The sequence below is a fragment of the Melanerpes formicivorus genome, unplaced genomic scaffold, assembly GCF_026170545.1.
Source record: "Melanerpes formicivorus ecotype bairdi unplaced genomic scaffold, bMelFor1.0.p_v2 SCAF_371, whole genome shotgun sequence".
NCBI classification, from domain to species: domain Eukaryota; kingdom Metazoa; phylum Chordata; class Aves; order Piciformes; family Picidae; genus Melanerpes; species Melanerpes formicivorus.
The window spans coordinates 142,501-150,000 of NW_027142723.1; positions in this window are offsets into that span (position 1 = coordinate 142,501).

Sequence of the window (7,500 nt, forward strand, 5' to 3'; positions counted from 1 at the left end):
CTTCGGGGGTTCCACACTTCGGCAGTGGCCGGCGCCAGCCACTCGTCAACTTTTTTTCTTTTCCCCGCTTTCGTTGCCGAGCCCGGGCTGGGCTCCGGCTCACGGACGAGCGAAACCCATCCAACACCGCTGAGGGTGCGCCAGCGGCCGCTCCAAACCGCCGCGCCTTTGTTCGGCCCCGCGGGTCCCCTCTCTGACCCGGGCGAAAGCCACCGAGAAGCCAGACGGACCCCTGCCCAGCCGCCTGGCGGGTGGCTTGGAGCAGCCGCTCGGCAGCGCTGCCCTGGGAGTGCTCGGCGTCACTCGTTCCCTCATATACGGAACTGGAGGGCCGTCAGCTCCGCGAGCGCACAACCAGCCGACCTCCGCCCAGCGGCAGGTCGCAGAAATCACGCCGGCTTGTACGATGACGTAGGCGGAGGCAGAGCGCAACAGCGACCCCTTGGCGACAAGCGCGATCTCCGCGGAGAGCACGTCTACTCGCCGAGGGAGAGCACGTCTACTCGCCGAGGGAGAGCACGTCTACTCGCCGAGGGAGAGCACGTCTACTCGCCGAGGGAGAGCACGTCTACTCGCCCAGGGAGAGCACGTCTACTCGCCCAGGGAGAGCACGTCTACTCGCCGAGGGAGAGCACGTCTACTCGCCCAGGGAGAGCACGTCTACTCGCCGAGGGAGAGCACGTCTACTCGCCCAGGGAGAGCACGTCTACTCGCCCAGGGAGAGCACGTCTACTCGCCCAGGGAGAGCACGTCTACTCGCCGAGGGAGAGCACGTCTACTCGCCGAGGGAGAGCACGTCTACTCGCCCAGGGAGAGCACGTCTACTCGCCGAGGGAGAGCACGTCTACTCGCCGAGGGAGAGCACGTCTACTCGCCGAGGGAGAGCACGTCTACTCGCCGAGGGAGAGCACGTCTACTCGCCGAGGGAGAGCACGTCTACTCGCCGAGGGAGAGCACGTCTACCTCCCGCCTGAGGGAGAGCACGGGGGGGGGGGGACAAAGACAGGCGGCAGCAGCTTCGGTGAACGTCACCCGGGAGGCGACCGGGGCTGTCCCGGGGCAGTCCCGGGAAGCCAGCGTCCGACACAGGGAACCGTCAGCTGCCGGACCGGGGCGAATCCCCGCGGCCACGGCAGGGGTGGGGGCTCGAAGACAGCCGGCAGCCGCTTCGGTGAACGTCACCCGGGAGGAGACTGGGGCCCTCCCGGGACCGTCCCGGGAAGACGACGTTCGGCACGAGATCCCGGCCGCGGCCGGACCGGCTCGAAGCCTCGCGGTCCCGGCAGCAGCCGGAGCCGCTCGCCGCCTCGGGCTCCCGGCCCCCTACAGATCCGGCGACTCGTTCGCGGGCGGCGGGGGGAGGCAGTGGAGGGGGTGCGGGGAGAAGCGGCAGCGGAGGCGGAGGGGGGGGGGGCTCGAAGACAGCCGGCAGCCGCTTCGGTGAACGTCACCCAGGAGGCGATCGGGGCCGTCCCGGGGCCGTCCCGGGATGCCGGCTTCCGGCACGGGGTCCCGGCCGCGGCCGGACCGGCTCGTATCCCCGCGGCTCCGGCAGGGGGGGGGGGGGGCTCGAAGACAGCCGGCAGTCGCCTCGGTGAACGTCACCCGGCCGGCGACCGCGGCCGTTCCGGGGCCGTCCCGGGAAGCCTGCGACAGGCACGGGGTCCCAGCCGCGGCCGGACCGACTCGAAGCCCCGCGGCCCCGGCACGGGGGAGGCCCAAAGACTGGCGGCAGCCGCTTCGCTGAACGTCACCCGGCCGGCGACCGGGGCCGTCCCGGGGCCGTCCCGGGATGCCGGCATCCGGCACGGGGTCCCGGCCGCGGCCGGAGCGGCTCGAATCCCCGCGGTCCCGGCAGCAGCCGGAGCCGCTCGCCGTTCGGGCTCCCGGCACCCTACGGATCCGGCGACTCGTTCGCCGGCGGCGGGGGGAGGCAGTGAAGGAGGTGCGGGCAGAAGCGGCAGCGGAGGCGGAGGGGGGGGGGGGGCTCGAAGACAGCCGGCAGCCGCTTCGGAGAACGTCACCCGGCCGGCGACCGCGGCCGTTCCGGGGCCGTCCCGGGAAGCCTGCGACAGGCACGGGGTCCCGGCCTCGGCCGGACCCGCACTGGGTGCCGCCGCCTCGGGCTCTCGGGACGGTATGGATCCGCCGACTCGTTCGCCGGCGGCGGGGGGAGGCAGTGGAGGGGGTGCGGGGAGAAGCGGCAGCGGAGGCGGAGGGGGGGGGGGCTCGAAGACAGCCGGCAGCCGCTTTGGTGAACGTCACCCGGCCGGCGACCGGGGCCGTCCCGGGGCTGTCCGGGGATGCCGGCTTCCGGCACGGGGGTCCCGGCCGCGGCCGGACCGGCTCGAATCCCCGCGGTCCCGGCAGCAGCCGGAGCCGCTCGCCGTTCGGGCTCCCGGCACCCTACAGATCCGGCGACTCGTTCGCCGGCGGCGGGGGGAGGCAGTGGAGGGGGTGCGGGCAGAAGCGGCCCGCGGAGGCGGGGGGGGGGGGGGGGCTCGAAGACAGCCGTCAGCCGCTTCGGTGAACGTCACCCGGGAGGCGACCGGGACCGGCCCGGGAAGCCATCGTCCGGCCCCGGATCCCGGCCGCGGCCGGACCGGCTCGAAGCCCCGCGGCCCCGGCACGGGGGAGGCCCAAAGACTGGCGGCAGCCGCTCCGCTGAACGTCACCCGGCCGGCGACCGGGGCCGTCCCGGGGCCGTCCCGGGATGCCGGCTTCCGGCACGGGGTCCCGGCCGCGGCCGGAGCGGCTCGAATCCCCGCGGTCCCGGCAGCAGCCGGAGCCGCTCGCCGTTCGGGCTCCCGGCACCCTACAGATCCGGCGACTCGTTCGCGGGCGGCGGGGGGAGGCAGTGGAGGGGGTGCGGGCAGAAGCGGCCGCGGAGGCGGAGGGGGGGGGGGGGGCTCGAAGACAGCCGTCAGCCGCTTCGGTGAACGTCACCCGGGAGGCGACCGGGACCGGCCCGGGAAGCCATCGTCCGGCCCCGGATCCCGGCCGCGGCCGGACCGGCTCGAAGCCCCGCGGCCCCGGCACGGGGGAGGCCCAAAGACTGGCGGCAGCCGCTTCGCTGAACGTCACCCGGCCGGCGACCGGGGCCGTCCCGGGGCCGTCCCGGGATGCCGGCTTCCGGCACGGGGTCCCGGCCGCGGCCGGACCGGCTCGAATCCCCGCGGTCCCGGCAGCAGCCGGAGCCGCTCGCCGTTCGGGCTCCCGGCACCCTACGGATCCGCCGACTCGTTCGCCGGCGGCGGGGGGAGGCAGTGGAGGCGGTGCGGGGAGAAGCGGCAGCGGAGGCGGAGGGGGGGCGGGGGGGACGATAGTGGCGGGGGGCGGGGGGTGCTCGAAGGCAGCCGGCAGCCGGTTCGGTGAACATTCGCCGGGGCGGGGGGGCGACCTGTCCGTGCCCGGGGCAGCCCCGGGAAGCCGGCAGCCAGCACGGGGTCCCGGCAGCACCTGTTCCCTGCCCTGGTACTTGCCGTGCCCGGCGGCCGGTTGCCGGGTGGGGGGAGCGATGAGAGGCAGGGCGCAGCGGCCGGGGCAGCGCCGGGCCGCAGCGGGGGGCTGGGCGGGTGGGGTAGGCGTCGAGCGGCAAGCCCTCGGCTGCAGCGAATGTTCGGCGGTGCGGGGCGGGGGGGGACGGGACGACACGTTGGGGACGCCGAGTCCGAGCCACCCCCGGCCCCAGGGGCGGCCGGAGGGGGAGGCCGGTGCCTGGCCCTGGGAGCTGCTGGGCGCCGGATGGCCGAGGGTGCGTCAGAAGCCGCCCGAGCGGTCGAGCAGGTCCTCCAGAAAGGCCTAGGGTGGCTTCGAGGGCCCCGGGAGCAGTCGAGGGAGGCCTCCAGGCAGGTCTGGAGTGGATGGGAGGCCTTCCAAAGCAGACAAGGGAGGCTGCCAGCGGGGCCTAGGCTGGCACTGCAGCCTGTAAATGGTTGGGGGGGGGGCCTCTGGTGCGGCCTGGAGTCTCTGGGTGGCGTCCAGAGAGGTGCAAAAGATCCTCTGGTGCGGCCTGTGGTGGCGGAGAAGCCTGCAGAGCGTGCGGGGGAGGCTTCTGGTGCGGCCTGGGGTGGGTCGGAAGCCTGCAGAGCGTGCGGGAGAGGCTTCTGGTGCGGCCTGGGGTGGCTGAGAAGCCTGCAGAGCGTGCGGGAGAGGCTTCTGGTGCGGCCTGGGGTGGCTGAGAAGCCTGCAGAGCGTGCGGGAGAGGCTTCTGCTGCGGCCTGGGGTGGCTGAGAAGCCTGCAGAGCGTGCGGGGGAGGCTTCTGTTGGGGCCTGGGGTGGGTCAGAAGCCTACAGAGCGTGCGGGGGAGGCTTCTGGTGCGGCCTGGGGTGGGTCGGAAGCCTGCAGAGCGTGCGGGAGAGGCTTCTGTTGGGGCCTGGGGTGGCTGAGAAGCCTGCAGAGCGTGCGGGAGAGGCTTCTGCTGCGGCCTGGGGTGGCTGAGAAGCCTGCAGAGCGTGCGGGAGAGGCTTCTGCTGCGGCCTGGGGTGGCTGAGAAGCCTGCAGAGCGTGCGGGAGAGGCTTCTGGTGCGGCCTGGGGTGGCTGAGAAGCCTGCAGAGCGTGCGGGAGAGGCTTCTGCTGCGGCCTGGGGTGGCTGAGAAGCCTGCAGGGCGTGCGGGAGAGGCTTCTGGTGCGGCCTGGGGTGGCTGAGAAGCCTGCAGAGCGTGCGGGAGAGGCTTCTGGTGCGGCCTGGGGTGGCTGAGAAGCCTGCAGAGCGTGCGGGAGAGGCTTCTGCTGCGGCCTGGGATGGCTGAGAAGCCTGCAGAGCGTGCGGGAGAGGCTTCTGCTGCGGCCTGGGGTGGCTGAGAAGCCTGCAGGGCGTGCGGGAGAGGCTTCTGCTGCGGCCTGGGGTGGGTGGGAAGCCTGCAGAGCGTGCGGGGGAGGCTTCTGGTGCGGCCTGGGGTGGCTGAGAAGCCTGCAGAGCGTGCGGGGGAGGCTTCTGCTGCGGCCTGGGGTGGCTGAGAAGCCTGAAGAGCGTGCGGGAGAGGCTTCTGGTGCGGCCTGGGGTGGCTGAGAAGCCTGCAGAGCGTGCGGGGGAGGCTTCTGGTGCGGCCTGGGGTGGCTGAGAAGCCTGAAGAGCGTGCGGGAGAGGCTTCTGGTGCGGCCTGGGGTGGCTGAGAAGCCTGCAGAGCGTGCGGGGGAGGCTTCTGGTGCGGCCTGGGGTGGCTGAGAAGCCTGCAGAGCGTGCGGGAGAGGCTTCTGCTGCGGCCTGGGGTGGCTGAGAAGCCTGCAGAGCGTGCGGGAGAGGCTTCTGCTGCGGCCTGGGGTGGCTGAGAAGCCTGCAGAGCGTGCGGGGGAGGCTTCTGCTGCGGCCTGGGGTGGGTCGGAAGCCTGCAGAGCGTGCGGGAGAGGCTTCTGCTGCGGCCTGGGGTGGGTCGGAAGCCTGCAGAGCGTGCGGGAGAGGCTTCTGCTGCGGCCTGGGGTGGGTCGGAAGCCTGCAGAGCTTGCGGGGGAGGCTTCTGGTGCGGCCTGGGGTGGGTCGGAAGCCTGCAGAGCATGCGGGGGAGGCTTCTGCTGCGGCCTGGGGTGGCTGAGAAGCCTGCAGAGCGTGCGGGGGAGGCTTCTGGTGCGGCCTGGGGTGGCTGAGAAGCCTGCAGAGCGTGCGGGAGAGGCTTCTGGTGCGGCCAGGGGTGGCTGAGAAGCCTGCAGAGCGTGCGGGAGAGGCTTCTGCTGCGGCCTGGGGTGGCTGAGAAGCCTGCAGAGCGTGCGGGAGAGGCTTCTGCTGCGGCCTGGGGTGGGTCGGAAGCCTGCAGAGCGTGCGGGAGAGGCTTCTGCTGCGGCCAGGGGTGGGTCGGAAGCCTGCAGAGCGTGCGGGGGAGGCTTCTGGTGCGGCCTGGGGTGGGTCGGAAGCCTGCAGAGCATGCGGGGGAGGCTTCTGCTGCGGCCTGGGGTCTCTGGGTGGCCTCTAGAGAGGTGCAAAAGACCCTCTGGGTTGGGCTGGGGTGGCTCTTGGACCCCTGCCACACAGTGGAGAGAGGCCTCCGGCCCGCCACCTGTGTCCCTGTGTGCCTGAGTGCCTGTGTCCCTGTGTCCCTGTGTCCCTGTGTCCCTGAGTGCCTGAGTGCCTGTGTCCCTGTGTCCCTGTGTCCCTGAGTGCCTGAGTGCCTGAGTGCCTGTGTCCCTGTGTCCTTGTGTCCCTGTGTCCCTGTGTGCCTGAGTGCCTGTGTCCCTGTGTCCCTGTCTGTGTACCTGTGTGCGAGTGTCCGGCACGCCACCCAGCGGCGGCGGGCAAGCAGGTAGGCGGGTGGGCGGGCCGGCGAGGGCCAGTGTGAGTTTGGGGGGTGGGAGGGGAGGCGGCAGCTGGAAGCGTCAGAGGAGGGGGCGTGGCTCCGGCTGGCCCCGGGAGCAGGTTCCCGGGACCGGGACCGGCTGGACCCGGCGGGTGGTTGATCCCGGGGCGGGGGGCAGAGGCGGCGGGAAGCGGCAGCTGCGTGTGCGGCGGGGGGGTGGAGGGCGAACCGCGGCGGGAAGCGGATGCTTCAGAGCAGGTTACGGGGGCGGGGACGGACGACACCACCTGTCCCCGCCCCGGGACGGGCTGGACCCGGCGCCCTGGACCCGGCGCCGTGTACCCGCCGCCGCCCCCGCCGCCGCCCCCCTCCGCCACCCCGGGACCCCGACGTTTTTTGGCGCCCGCGCCTTTTTTTGCTCCCCGCCTGCCCGCGCTGCCCCGGGCCCTCCCCCGGGGCGGGGCGGGAGGGAGGGACGGACGGACGGGTAGCCGGGGATCTCCGAGCGCGCGCCACCAGACCGAGGCGGGTCCCGGCGGCGGCGGCGGCGGCGGCGGCGGCGGCAGCAAGCGACGGCGGGGGGGGCAGGCTAGGGAGAGAGGGGGAGCGGCATGCGGTAGGGCTGGGGGGTTTGTTTCGGGGGGGAGGGGTGGGGGGGGGTGGCAGCGGTCAGCGAGAGCGGGGAGAGGGGGAGCGGCATGCGGTAGGGCTGGGGTGTTTTTGGGGTGGGGGCGTTGGGGGGATTAGCGGGCGGGCGGGCAGCCGAGCCAAGCGGCAAGCCGGGGGGCGGGCGAGGGCGGCTTTAGGGCCGGAGGAGCGGAGCGCAACCTCCCCCGTGCAGGCTCCAGCGTGGAGAGCAGCAAGTTTTTGGGGACGGGGGACGACGGACGGGAGGGGCAGCGGCGAGAGGCTAGCTGCGGCAAGGGGCACCGGCACGGCCGCCCTAACAGCGCCGCCTCGGTCGCAGGGGTTAGAGAGCAGCCGGGCAGCCCGGGAGGGAAGCGGCAGCCCGCGAAGGGGGGAAGGGGGGGCTCCGCGCAAACCGCTAACGGGAGCCGGGGGGTGTGGGGAGCTGGGGGTGGCAGCAGCGGCAAGAGGCAACGTCGGGAGGGGGGGCTCCGCGCAAACCGGTAACGGGGGCCGGGGGGTGTGGGGGGGGCGGTGGCGGCCGCGGCAAGAGGCAACGGCAGGCGGGGGGGCTCCGCGCAAACCGGCAGCGGGGGGGGGGGGGCGGGGGTAGCGGCAAGAGGCAACGGCGGGAAGGGGGGGCT